The sequence below is a fragment of the Paroedura picta genome, chromosome 5 (genome assembly GCF_049243985.1).
Source record: "Paroedura picta isolate Pp20150507F chromosome 5, Ppicta_v3.0, whole genome shotgun sequence".
Lineage (NCBI taxonomy): Eukaryota > Metazoa > Chordata > Lepidosauria > Squamata > Gekkonidae > Paroedura > Paroedura picta.
In genome coordinates, this window is record NC_135373.1 from 65012057 (window position 1) to 65026432 (window position 14376).

General features: G+C 40.0%; 1 protein-coding gene across 1 annotated transcript in view; it reads right to left on the reverse strand.

Annotated features, from left to right (window-relative positions):
- The window catches only part of LOC143838875 (uncharacterized), a 125370-nt gene that overhangs the window by 26356 nt on the left and 84638 nt on the right, over positions 1-14376 (reverse strand). Inside the window, exon 2 of the mRNA XM_077340784.1 lies at positions 8535-8749. The gene's annotated coding sequence lies outside the window, so the exon portion shown is untranslated. The remainder of the gene's footprint in view (positions 1-8534; positions 8750-14376) is intronic.

The following is a 14376-nucleotide window of genomic DNA, read 5'->3' on the forward strand; positions in this document are numbered from 1 at the left end:
GCAAGCCTGTGAATGCTTACTTAGAAGTAAATCACGCAGATTTCACTCATATTTTCTCTCTGGTATGTATGGTTTATGGCTGCAGCCTAAAAAAAACACTTACCGGGAGTAAGCCCCATTAAAGAGGACTTATTTTTGACACACACACTAAGGACTACACTTCAGTCTCTCTTCAGTTTTCTGCAGATGTAGATGACTGTAACAAGTACATCTGCTTTGCATGCAGGAAGTCAAAATATCTCTTGATAAAAGGGGTCAGGATTGGGCATGGATTATGTGAAAAGCCTCTATTTTTCCTTCCTTCCTTCCTTCCTTCCTTCCTTCCTTCCTTCCTTCCTTCCTTCCTTCCTTCCTGCCTCTCTCAAAAATCATCTTGGGACAGTTTACATGATAAAACAAAACCAATGAATTAATCACAGTACAATTAGTTAAAATTATAAATTTAAATTTAAACTAAGTGCAGTGATTTCTATTGCACCAGCCATTGCTGCTGACGGTTCGACCATACTGGATGACCTGATATTAAAGAGGAGAAATTGGGGGGAAACATAGGGCTGTGGGAGGGGGGGGGGAGAAAGGCCTAAGAATTCTTTGGAATTGTTGTTATTCATTAATTGGCTGGCCTCAGCCATAGGCCCGGCAGAACAGCTCCATCTTGCAGGCCTGCAGAACTCAGACAGGGCCCTGATCTCTCCCTCAATGAGACCTCAAAGTGGTTTACGTTGTTCCCCTTGCCTCCAATTTGTCATTATTATAACTAGGTTAGGTAGGTTAGGCTGAAAGAGAGTGACTGACCCAAGGTCACCCAACAAGTTTCCATGGCTGAGCAGAGATTTGAACTTGGGTCTAAGAGATCCAAGCCTGATGCTAACCCTTCCAGCACACTGGCTGTACCTGGGATCCTGGAGTTCTACTGTGTATCAGAATGGATAATATTGACCATGACAGGCTCTGACTTAGTACAAGGCAACATCATGTGTGGTAATCCAGTTTTGAAACCCACTGAAGGTCAAGTGCTAAGAAGCATCTGCTTTTCCATTTCAATCATTATGAGCTTCTCCATAATATGTGAGCAGAAAAATACCTTTCCTGAAATGCATTCTTGGTCTCCCATCTATCCTTACAGCCTTTGGTCTGCAAACTTTTTACTGCCCTTAGCAAAGATTTGCAGCTGATAATTTACCATTTTTCAAGGGCTGAGTGTCTGGCTGTGAGCCAAGCATGCTTGTAATGGGACACAGGCACACTACACTGCTTTATATCATTGTTGAACTTTCCCTTATGACAAGAATAATATAGAGATTTGCATGCTGTTTAGTTCTTCAGCCTCTGTTAAAATTCCAGACAGAACAAATTGTGGGGCACCCCTCTTTGAGCATAAAGGGGAAACAAATTCAAAAACCTGCCTTTATTGTAGCTTAAGACACATGCAGCTGCTTTTTTATTGTAAAATACTGTGGCACTTAACAGCACGGGTTAGCCTAAACTACAGCTACAGCTGGTGTGAATTTTTCAGAGAATGTGAAATTTCCTTTCCTGAATAATAGGCTTATGGGCAAGCCCATCATTCTTTGTGAGGAAAGCAGTGGCAAATGTAATAGGAAAATAAATAGAGCTTTCTTATGTGTTTATATAAGATTTATTGAGTGGTATGTTTTTATTTCAAGTCTTACAGTTCACATTTCCAAAGTGGTAAGAATCAAATAGGGTTTGATCAGGAGTTCCCAACATTCCATCCCTCTGGGAAGGGAAAATGGAGAAAATACAGGGCCATTCCACACGACCAATGTTGCCAAATGTTTTCAGAATGCAGAAACGCTATATTAAACAGTGGAATTTCGTCATTCTGCATACCTTTATTTTTAGTGGAATATAGAAGTCCCAGTAGTGTTGTATTCATTCCCCACGTTTCCGGTCTCACTGGAATCGCAACAAAGGAAGCAATTTTTTTCTGTGCTTCTTCCCGTCCCTGGCTGTCAATCCAACGGAACATCCAATGGACTGTTGTGTTCATGCTTCCTAAAAGCCCCTTTCCCTTTAAGAACTGTTTTTTTTAAATGCAAACACACCCGTTGCAACGAATCTGTGTTAAACCATTGTTTCAAAAAGACCTTTTTTGCTGGCATAGGAGCTGGCGCTTAATCGTTTACACGCTCCTCAGGTAAAAAAAAAAATCCCCCCCTCCATGGGCGCGATTTGTGGCCGAAACAGGGGGCTGTGTTGTGCTTGGGAACTTCAAAGACACTTGCAGTGGGGAGCTTTCTTTAACTTTTAATCACTTCTGTGCAGGGACTTTAGCCGGAGAAGCCTCTGAGAAGCCTCGCTGGTTCGTTGCTTTCGCCGGTCTAAGGAAAAAAAAATGGCGATCACTACTCCGGAAGTTTGGGGGCGAGAGCGGGGCAGGGACATTCTTTCTACTGCTACATTGAGGAACACACATGTGTTGCAGGAAGTGTAGACTGTGTGCTCAGGAGTGTAGCGATTTTTTCAGGGGGAATCCACTTTTCCCGATTTCCCGAAAAGCGCTACAACGAAGCGATTTTTGCGGAAGTGTTGCAGGAGTGTTGTAGATTGTGTGCGATGTCATGCGGAACTGAATTAGTAGCATTCGGCTACATTTAAGTCGTGCGGAATGACCCACAGGATACCTTGGCTGAATCTGCGCGGAGCTTTTTCCCCTTGCTTTCGATCTTATTGAATTCAGATTGATTTGAACCTGATTCTTTTTGCTTCCCCCCTCCTGTGACTTGAAACGGAAACCCATCTGCACGAGGCTGGAAGCGGGTGAATGGGCAGGGGGCAGGTGGTCGGGAGGGAGCCAAGGCGAGCAGAGATGAGGACCCCTGATTTCATCCTCCAGAATTAAGAGAACTGCCTCCTATGCTGATCTCTCAGTCTCTCCTACCTCATAGCGGCTGAATCTGCAAGTGGGCAGGTGGGCAGGTGATTGAGTGAGCGGGGTGGAGGTGGGGGAGAGCCAAGATGAGCGGAGACAAGACAGCAGCAGCCTCTCACAAAATGAGGCACATCTCTGCTGTGAGAAGTGTGGATTCTGGAGCACATTCACCTTAAACCTTTAAAAAAAATCTTGCAACCAGGAACTAGGAATTCTTTGAACTGAAGCCCAGCCAATCGGGGACAGAAGCCATGAGGCAGCAACAAGTTATTTCAGGGAAAGCAGACAGCTGCACACTTACTCATGCTGATTTTTCAAATATCGAGAGTTATATCCACTCCAGGATATTGCGGGGGAAGAGGTAGGGTCACTCCGGATCAATCATGCTTGTTGCAGATGAAAAAATTAAATTGCCCAAAATCAAAATGGAAATTGCATTCAGTGTTGACGGCAGGGATTGAATCGAAGTGTGAATTCCAATTTTACTTTGTGTCTTTTCTTTTCCTTTTTTCTCTTTAACATTTTTATATCATGTTTAAAAGTCTTTAATTGAAATAATTTTTTAAAAAGGAAGTGTGCACTTTTGGCTTGCCATGCAGGTTCAAAAAGGAGCTGAGAACATGAGACATACACTTCTATTTTCAAATCTCACCCTTGCCATTTTATGTTGGACCATGTGCAGTTAGAAATGTGATGTTTTTAAATTATGATTACTATTGTTTAATATGCTGAATTAATGCACTTTGTGCAATAAATATCTAAAATTTTTAAAAATTATTTTTGCAGCTCAACTTTTGGGCTCCTTCTGGTTAGGCTGGGTTTTGGTTTGCCTTTTTGGTTTTGCACCCAACATACTTTAACATACTTTTGTGTGTTAAAACTTTTTCAGTCTGTCAGATAACACAAGAGTCCTGCTAGTCTGTCAGGTGTCAACTGCCTCCTCCTTTGCTGCTATTCTTCCTTGATCATTCAGTCAACATTATTTTTTGGAGGGTGGGGGTTGTCTGTACTGGGATACAGGGAGACTTCTTGAATTCGACTGAAGAATAGTGATTTGGATTACAAACAATACAGTGCCATTTCTTGATGAAACTGCCAGATTTGTGTGAGAGGCAAGCATAATTCTTAATGAAGGGTTTGTTTTGTGAATCCAAAACCCAAACTTGGCTAAAATGAATTATTGGTGGATGTAGAAATCCTTGCATTTGGTGGATGTAGAAATCCTTGCATTTCTTCCCCCTCAAGAGCCTAGCAGTGACTCACAGAACTTCATATTCTGCTATAAATCTTCTTAGTCTACAGTGGCGCTTTCCTTCAATAAAGATTGCCTAGTAACCTAACTTAGTCCTCTGTCAACAGAATAAATTAATCTCCTGCTCTATTTGCATTCTCCTTGATGTACTTTAAGTGTCGGCAGAGTTTAAATATGTAAAGGGTGTGAAACATCAAGCTGCTTAAAATAATACAATCGTTTGATTAAGAAGAGAAACAACTTTATATAGAAAGAGTGAGAGATTCCCATTTATCTGTTCTGTTCATCCATTCAGTCTGTTCTGGAGAAAAGCAGGTAAGAAGTGTGCTTAAAGGAGCAGGAAGTATCCAATTAAGCCAATCAGGACAGAGGAGATTATTTGAAAAATATTAGGAGGTTCATGGCCTAAATATGCTAACTACACATCTCATCTGATGTCCCCTGTAGGATATTCTTCACATGCTTTTGAATCATGCACACTACAGATTTCAAAACTTGTTGTTGTTGTTAGGTGCGAAGTCGTGTCCGACCCATCGCGACCCCATGGACAATGATCCTCCAGGCCTTCCTGTCCTCTACCATTCCCCGGAGTCCATTTAAGTTTACAATTCCAACACTAAGTACCCTGAAAATCTGATTCTTGCCGCTGTTAGAAAAGTGTTTGAAAATTTTGTATATAAGGACCTCTTTCTGGCTGGCATTTTTTAAAACTTATTTCTGTCCTGGGACTATTTCCCCATCTCGACAACAGGCAAGATATATTCAAAGAGATGCCATGCTTTTAAATAGGTGCTAACAAAATAAGACAAAACATGGCATATTTTCTAGTTCTCAAGAACTCTTAATTAGGCTGAATATTAAAATGAATTATTATTCTTAAAAGCATGTTTATGCCATCTTTCCACCCAATCAAGACTCTCAAATACAAATCCCATATTCAACATGGTAGAAATGGTTCCTGGGAGTAAGGTGGAGTATGCGGAAAGGGCAGAGCTCACCAGGAACACGATGCCACTCTTCCACTTCTCTTAGTGTCTATATATCATACCATCATATGGACCATCCTCCAAAGTCTGGAGATTAGCTATCATTCTGGAAGAACTCCAGGCCCCATCTGGAGGTTGGTAACCCTCTTCAAAGGGGACACATCAAGAGTACAGTTGCTAGCTCTGGCTTGGAGATTTTGAAGGTAGAGCATGAGGAGGGAGAGGAGGGACTTAAATGGGGCATAAGGCTATACAGAGTCTAACTTACAAAGTGGCCATTTTCTCCAGATGATCTTTGTTGCCTGGAAGTCAATTGTAATAACTGGAGAACTCCCTACACATGTTTTATGTCTTCTTGTCTTCATCCTTTGGAAAATAGCAGGCACATCTTATGAGTCCTTCCTTCCTTCTTCCTCCCTTCCTGAAAGGGGGGGGGGAAGCCTTGTTATATGACCTCTCTTGGAATCACAGAAAACTCTGTGGTAAAACCGATAATTCCCAGAGAAACATGATCTCACTCCTAGGTATTCCCCAGAAGTGATGTTATGACATTTTGTTTCATTGACCACTGGGTTCTGGTAACCCTAGTTTTACTGAGTACCACCTTATTAGTTAAAATTTGTCTCTTATTTATTTAATTACTTTGTTTCTCAACAAGTTTTAAACCGATCCTAACATGCATTGAAAAACATCATAAATTGAAATTCTGCAAGTTTGAGAAACAACCAGTGGATCTGTGATTCAAGGTGCTAGAACTTGTTCAAAAATTAGCCAAAAAGCAGAAGTGTATCTAGCCTTTTCCTATACAAAACACATTGAGAACTACTGAGTTTTCAAGTTTAATCCAAGGTGCTTTTATTGGCATGTTCTTAATGATTTATTTTATTGACTCAGCTGTTTTATTAACTTTTAAAATCTTTTTTTTATTGCCATGATTTGTTTTATTGGCATTGTTATTCCTTGCTTGATTCTGTCTGGAGTGGTAGCATACAACATCTCTATATAAATGAAGAAGTAAATCACAGCTTAGAAATCTCAATGTCTTGATTCAGCCTACAATAGATATCCTGTCTGCATTAGAAATGCTTCTATAGATGCTATCTGTTGGAGAAGACTGCTTTATGTAGTATCTCCAAAGCTTTGGAGTTGCTTCTCCATATCGCCTGACTTCAATAACCTATGGACATTTTCTTAGGTTTAAACCCCATGGTATAGAATAGGATTTACTTTCCAAATAGACCTGTTTAGGATTGTTCTCTTCCATTCTCTTCTACTTTTAGAACATGTCCCTATAGCAGATGATCTCTACTGATGCATGTGATAATTAAACAATTGTATGTTACATATCTGGTAAGGTTATATTTTTTACATCAAGCTGATATTCATAATGACAGCATTACGTTTTGTTTGGAAGGTGGTAAGTTTCTTTGTTTCATTTTGAGAAAAGCATAACAATATTTTTTTAAAGGATTTGTTGAGATTGCTAAAGACAGAGGAGACACTATTTCTAAACCAACATCATTGTAGACCCACTTTTCACCATGACAGATGTAAGAAGAGAAAATTATTCCTTGTGTTCCAGTTTTAGTAATTAACACAGCTACGCCTAAAGCTCTGTGTTTCTGTCAAACTGGTTTTAAGAACTCACATTTTAAAAATTATTGTTTTTATTCTGCAGTGAGTTTCTGTTATGAGAAAGGTACATGCTGTAAAAATAAAGTAATGAATCTAAACTTACACAGACAATCAAGGTTCAGGTGGCACTTTACAATTTTACCCTAGCTTTTGGGGACTAGATATAATGTCGACATTAATATATGAAGTTTTTCCATCTACTTCCTGTACTTTATACCCCCTGGACCTTTTTAAATTATTATTATTGTTGTTGTTGTTGTTGTTGTTGTTGTTGTTGTTGTTATCATTATCATTATTATTTTGAATTTTTATAAATGTCTGCTTTGTGCCCGATAAAACAGGCTCCAGTCCATGAAAGATTATAGTAGAATAATGATTTGTTAGTCTTTAAGATACTACAAGACATCTGTTCAGTTTTACTACAATACACTAAGATGGCTAACCCTTCTTCCTCTCTGCTCTCCTTGTAAACTCCATTTTAAAGAAATAGAGGTGGGGAGAAAGCAAAAGGGAAATGCAGAAAGGAAAGGAAAAATAGAAGGGAAAAAGAGGATATAGAAAATTGGAGGTGACATGAAGAACAAAAAATTGACAAGACAACGAATGGGTTGTGGAAGAGGCAATCTGAAGGGCTTAGTGTATTGTGATTTTGATACGTGAGGGGGAAGCAAAGTTAAGTGGTCATGAACATTCCCCAAATACTTTGACATGTGACCTAAAATTTACTTAGAATTGTGTCTTTAAACAATTCTTTTTTGCTGGTAGCCTGGTCTAATACTTTCCTTGTCCAATGGTCTACACTAAGAGGACTTTCTAAAACATCAACAATGCAATACTTTCCTGAGGGTAAACACCATTGAATAATATGGACTTATCTCTGAGTAGACTTGCTTAGGCTTGAATCACATATTTTAATCAACTTAAGCTGCTGTTCCAGACCATTTACGCACTGGGAACTTCACTGTCCCAGCTCCTCTGCAGGATCACAGATTGGGGGCAGATGAGTGGCACTGGGCCAAATGCTTCCTAGTGTAGGTGCAGGAAGAGGTGGAGCAACCTGCCATGACTAAAACTCCGGCCTGCAGCCTGCAATGAAACCTCCAGTGCATAAACGGTCAAACTGGGGTTTCCAACTACAGCTTACGAGTTCCCTAGAGACTTGGGGAAGGAGAAGGATTTCAGTAGGATATCATTCCATAGAGTCCACCATCCAACACAGCCAGGGGATGGTGAACAGCTCTCTCAAGTCTGGAGATCAGTTGTAAATCAAAGAGATCTCCAGGTACCACATGGAGTCTGGCCACCCATAGTGGAGCCCAAAGGATTTGCGTAGTCATTGCATAATGGATCTGTCAGAGTAACCATTTTTAAGCTTCTTTTTATATGATTTTATTCATTATCTCAATCTTAGAGCACAATCATCTAGGGAACGCAAGTGATGTAGATATTATGATCAGAGTACACTTTCTGAGAATTGCTTTTAAATCACATGTGCATGTAAGAGAGAGAAGGAGAAAGAGACAGAAAGAGAAATGTTACCTCACTTCCCCCCATATGACATTAAAAATATCAAAATAAAATAAACAAACATCATAAGCAAAGTACAATGTAAGTACACTGGAAAAAGAATACAGGGCACTGAGTTACTCAGAACCAGACTAGTAGACAGCTCTTCTGACTAACTCAGATTGCACTTTTTCTTACACCTCCATCCCTGCCTGGACAGTATGCATCCATTTCAGGTATTTTATTATCCTTTCCTTACCAAATGGTTAGCAGCTTAGTTGTGAATCTTCTAAGATGTTCCCTCTTCCAATAGCTCTCAGTTGGTAAGTCCACAGGTTAAAAGCCACTGACCCATTGGCTCTTACCCTTTGGTTAACACCTTTGGACTTCAAGAAAGGGGTAGGGTGGTAGCTCAGCTACAGGTCTTATTCAGGTGACTGGCATTCCACTTCCCCATTTTTCCTTGTGTTCTTTCTGCAAAATATAAAACATCAACAATAAAAAAGATACTGAGGAAGAACACTGAATAATACATTCAAAGTGTCAGGTCATATCATTTCCAGCCAGAAATTCTGAGTTGAGGCACAAGGCATGAGCCTGTCACTGGATTTTTTTTTTTGGCCTTTCCTAAACTGCTTGAAAGTGAGAGAATCCCTGCATGCTGTGAAGTGGTGGTTCTGCCTGGGTCTGAATCTTTGTTTGGTCTGTTGCTCATTGAACAAAGTCTGTTTGATGATGACAGACCCCAACCTTTTCTGTTGCTCTGAGAGATGGGGGCTATGAGCCTCTGAACTGTGAGGCTCCTCCTAATCAAACCCGATACTGATCTTGAGATGAAGAAGGAGATAAGGGAAGTGACTAAAGTAGATAATGACCTATTGTGCACAGTATTTTCCCTTGCTTTCACTGTGCATGTCCGTTGGGTTTCCTTTGTTTGATTGATCAATTTGGAGGAAGAATGCAATCCATACAGAACAAGCTTTTAAAAACAGCCAAGATTACAACCAGTGTATTGGTGAACATACCTCTATTATCCTACACCCAATTTAGTGGCATGAGAATAAAAAAATTCTTCAGAGCTTCGGTCAGAGGACTCCTCCCCTATACAAATTGCAGCCGTGTGCAAAGCATAGCGAAGCTGCATCTGACTTTGCACATGGATGTGCACACACAGACACAGACACACAAACAACAAAAACATGTAGCCAATGGTCACAGCTTGTAATACCAGTGTCAGTTGGTTCTACCATAAATGCAGTATACCTACCATGTATCCCCACGTTAAGAGATCATATGACTCCCATTTTTCACAGTGGCTGATAACACCACAGAGAATCCCTTAGTGCAGGGGTAGTCAACCAGTGGTCCTCCAGATGTCCATGGACTACAAGTCCCATGAGCCCTGCCAGTGTTTGCTGGCAGGGGCTCATGGTAATTGTAGTCCATGAACATCTGGAGGACCACAGGTTGACTACCCCTGCCTTAGTGCTCTGCAATATGGGAAATGGGACTTTGCAGCTGCTCATTATCTAAAAACAGTGCTTGTCAATTTCAACATCAGGATTTCCCCCTTTGCCTATATTCCTTTCTGTTCCCTTTCCTTCTATGAACTAAAGCTACAATGCATACACAACACCTGAACCACAAGGATTTAAATGGAAGGCACTTGCTGGATGCTACTGTGCAGCTGCGATATAGCAATTGCATAATTTTTAAAAATTGTTACACACCACCCCCACACACGTCGCAAGTGATATTCCACCCCAGTTTAGAAAATGTGTTTTAAATATTGCAGCTGCAGAATAAATACACAGAAATATAAGGAATGGGTGCAAAATGGTGCCAAAGAATCTGACGTAAATATTAAAGGTTTACTGCTCTGAATATCTGCAGTAAGACGTGCATGTGAAATAGGCTAATATTATTAAACTGGGAGGCTTCAACTGCCCTCAAATTGCCTGGGTAAATGTGTGCTTGAGTCATGTTGTAGAAATAAGATTCCTTGATATCATAAATGACTGTGACTTTTTTTGCTTCTGTATTCACTGTAGAAAACGTGTGGCATGGACCCATGCCAAAGCTGTTTTCAGGAAGGGAGTATGAAGAATTGAGCCAAATTGAGGTGACCAATTCTACACCTACTGAGAAAATTAAAATATGATAAGTCTGTAGGTCCTGATGGCATACACCAGAGAGTTCTCAAGGAACTCAGATGTGAGACTGTTTATCCATTAATCTATATATGTAACCTACCACTAAAGACTGGAGAGTAACAAATGTGACAGCAATTTTTAAAAGGGATCCAGAGGGGAACCAAGAAATCACAGGCAACTCAGCCTAATATCTGTCCCAGAAAATTAGTAGAAACTACCATCAAAGACAGAAATGTTAGGCATATAGAGACATAGCTTGCTAAGGGAAAGTTCTGTCTCATCAATCTTTGAGAGATCTTTGAGAAAGCAAACAAACGTAGAAAAAGTGAGCTAGTAGGCATTATATACCTGGACTTTCAAAAGGCTCTTGACAAGGTACTTCACCAAAGACTTCTGAGTGAATTTAGCAGTCATGTAATGAGTTCTCATATGGATTAAAAACTGGCTAAATGATGGGAAGAAAAGTGTAGTAACCAATGAACACTTCTCACAATGGAGGAAAGTAAGTAATGGGGTCCCAAAAGGACTGGTATTGAGGTTGGTCCCATTGAATTTGTTTGTGAGCCATATGGAACTAGGGATAGATAGTATAGTGTCCAAGTTTGCAGATTATACAAAATTATTCAGGATGGTGAAAACCAAGGCTGACTGTGAAAAGCTCCAAGAGAACCTCTACCAGCTGGGTGAGGGGATGACTATGTGGCAAATGGAATTCAATGTTGATGTGCAAGATGATGTAAAAAGGGGCAAATAAATTCCCAACTTCAAGTACAGACTAATGAGATATGAACTTGCTGAGACGGAGAGTAAAAAAAATCTTGGGATTGTAGAGAATAGCTCAATGGAAGTGTCAACTCAGTATGCCGTAGTGGTAGAAAAGGCAACTCTATGACACTTTCCGCACAAGGACCAATTTTGCTGAATGTTTGCAGTATGCAGAAATGCTATATTTAATACTGAAATTTTGTCATTCCGCATACCTTTAATTCTAGTGGAATATTGAAGTCCCAGTAGCGTTGTATTCATTCCCTACATGTTTCCAGTCTCACTGGAATTGCACCAAAGGAAGCAATATTTTTCCACGCTTCTTCCCACCCCTGGCTGTCAATCAAATAGAACAGCCAATGAACTGTTGTGTTCATGCTCCTGAAAAGCCCCTTTCCCTTTAAAAACTGTTTTTTAAAAAGCTGAAAACACCAGAAGCAACGAATATGTGTTCATTCATTGTCTCAGAAAGACCTTTTTTGCTGGCGTAGGAGCTGGCGCTTAATTGTTTACACGCTCTTCAAGTAACCCCCATGGGCACGATTTGTGGCCGAAATTACAGGCAGTGTCAAGCAGGGGGCTATATTGTGCTTGGGAACTTTAAAGACACTTGCAGTAGGGAGCTTTGTTTTACTCTTAAGCACTTCTGTGGACAGACTTTAGCTGGAGAAGCCTCACTCATTTGTTGCTTTCCCCGGTTTAAGGGGAAAAAATGGCGATCGCTTTCCAGAAGTTCGGGGGCGAGACCGGGGGAGGGACATTCTTTCTACCGCTACATTGAGAACGTACATGTCTTTTGCTTATGTTTTGCAGCTTGTGCTCAGAAGTGTAGCTTTTTTTTTTTTTTTAGGGGGAATCCACTACTACAAAGAAGCGATTTTTGCAGGAGTGTTGCAGATTGTGTACGATGTCATGCAGAATGTTGAATTAGTAGCGTTTACCAAAGGTAAGAGTTCTGCTACATTTAAGTCATGGGGAATGGCCCTATGTTAAATCCCAAAATATCAGGGGAAGGCCTTGGCCACTATGCCCTGTTGTTGGGAGCCCAGAGGAACTGATTGGGCACTGTGTTAGATAGAATGCTGGGCTAGATGGGCCATTTGTCTGATCCAGCAGGGCTCTTTTTGTATTCTTATGACATAGCATTCCTATGTACAAACAACAAATTTCAATAACTGAATCTCATTTTAAAAAGAATTTAGCAGGTGCTATAAAGAAAGCATAGTACTACAGACAGCCCTTGCTCCGCGTCAATGTCCTTCCTATACTTGCCATCACAAATGGCAATGAGGTACACGGCTTTCTTAAAGGTGATGCTTGGCTGTATGTTGCCCCTTAAAGCTTTCCTGGTACCTAGTATAGACACCAGGTGAAAGCATTCGTCACTTAGGCTTTTCGCTTAAAATGTTTTCCAGCTTCGTTTGATATCTTTAACACTGCTTATAGGTTGCCCTCAGTTGTGAATTATTTTACACTGCTAATTTTATTATTATTTTATCACTGGGACAGTTTTAGGCTGACAATTTTGTGCCCATTGAATAGTTTAATCTGTTTGATTTTTTTAATTGTTGAAATTGTATTTAGTGTTTTTCATCTTTTGTCTTTTCGTCTATTTTAAATAAATAATATATAGACCCTAAAACCCCAAACATGTAATATTGTTGATTATCTTGTTATATCAATAGATGTGGTGAGTACCAAGACAGAGTTTGATTGATCATCTGTTTGATTGATCAGGAGCCATTTTATTTACCCAGAATAGGATCTATTTTCCTTTAGCTATGTCAGCACATGGTAAAATCTGATTGGCAAAATAGCATCTGACAAAAAATTCATTGCATGATCTCTAAGCACCTTAGTTGAGCTCTGTGATTGGTCATAAAACATTCTGAATTTATTTTAATAAATGGTTTTAGGAATAATTTATATACTTTAGCACCAAAATATTGATTTCCCACTAACAATAAAAATGGCAGAACATGTGTGTGGCACAGTCCTAGCATCACAGCCATCTGGAAGGATGCTTTGCATCTATTTCTATTCTTGAGATATATCATTCCTTGTGAACTTTTCAATTTCCAATGTTAAGGGAAAACAGCTGCCAGCTATTCCCCAATCTTCATTATTTGCTTTCTGCACATCACGTTCTACTATTTTGCAGCATTTATCAGTATTGGCAATATGTGCATGTGTGTGGTCGGTTCATATTTGGAAATTTGCAATATACTCTTTTCCATCACTTTTTTCATATTAACTCATTTTGGAGGAATCAATACCACAGGATATTATAAAATACCACTTAACGTGAACAAGACCTTTGGCTTTGGTACATATCTGTTTCATGGAAAGAGCATGTCCAATCTTATTTAATCTGCTTATAAAGTGTTTCCATGTTTAGTTTGTATCAGCATTTCTTTATGGAACTGAGTAGCACATGTGCAACTGTTCAACAACAGCCATAAGGATACTACTACTCGGGTGGTCAGATGAATGGGAACTAGATGTAGAAAGGCTGAGGGACTTGGGAATGTTCAGCCTGGAGAAGAGGAGGTTGAGAGGGGACATGATTGCTCTTTTTAAGTCTTTGAAAGGTTGTCACTTGGATGAGGGTAGGGAGCAGTTTCTGTTGGCAGCAGAGGACATGATCTGCAGTAATACCTTTAAATTACATGTAGAACAGTACTGGTTAGATATCAGGAAAAAATTTGCACAACCAGAGTAGTTCAGCAGTGGCCTTGGCTGCCTAAGGAGTTAGTGAGCTCCTCCTCACTTGCTGTATTTAAGCAGTGGCTGGACAGATACTTATCATGCATGCTTTAGGCTGATCCTGCATTGAACAGGGGGTTTGATTAGATGGCCTGTCTGGCCCTAGAGATTCTTTCTTTAGCATTATATTCTGTAGTTACAAATGGTGCTTGTATTTCATCTGTCCCGTTTCTCTCCCTGATTTCTTCCTACAGAGTGATTTCCCTTTTAACCACCAGCTCTGGGCGCATTTGCAGGAAGTCATTCCTGTACATTGTATATAGTAATAGATGTTTTTAAAATATCGGATTGTGAAAACATAGAAACTGAAGCCATACACTCCATGTGTAGAGAAGACAGCTAATCTGAAATGCAGCAGAGAGGTATTGATCTTGGCAAGCAAACTTGTGGAAATAGCACAAAGTCTATGGAGGATGG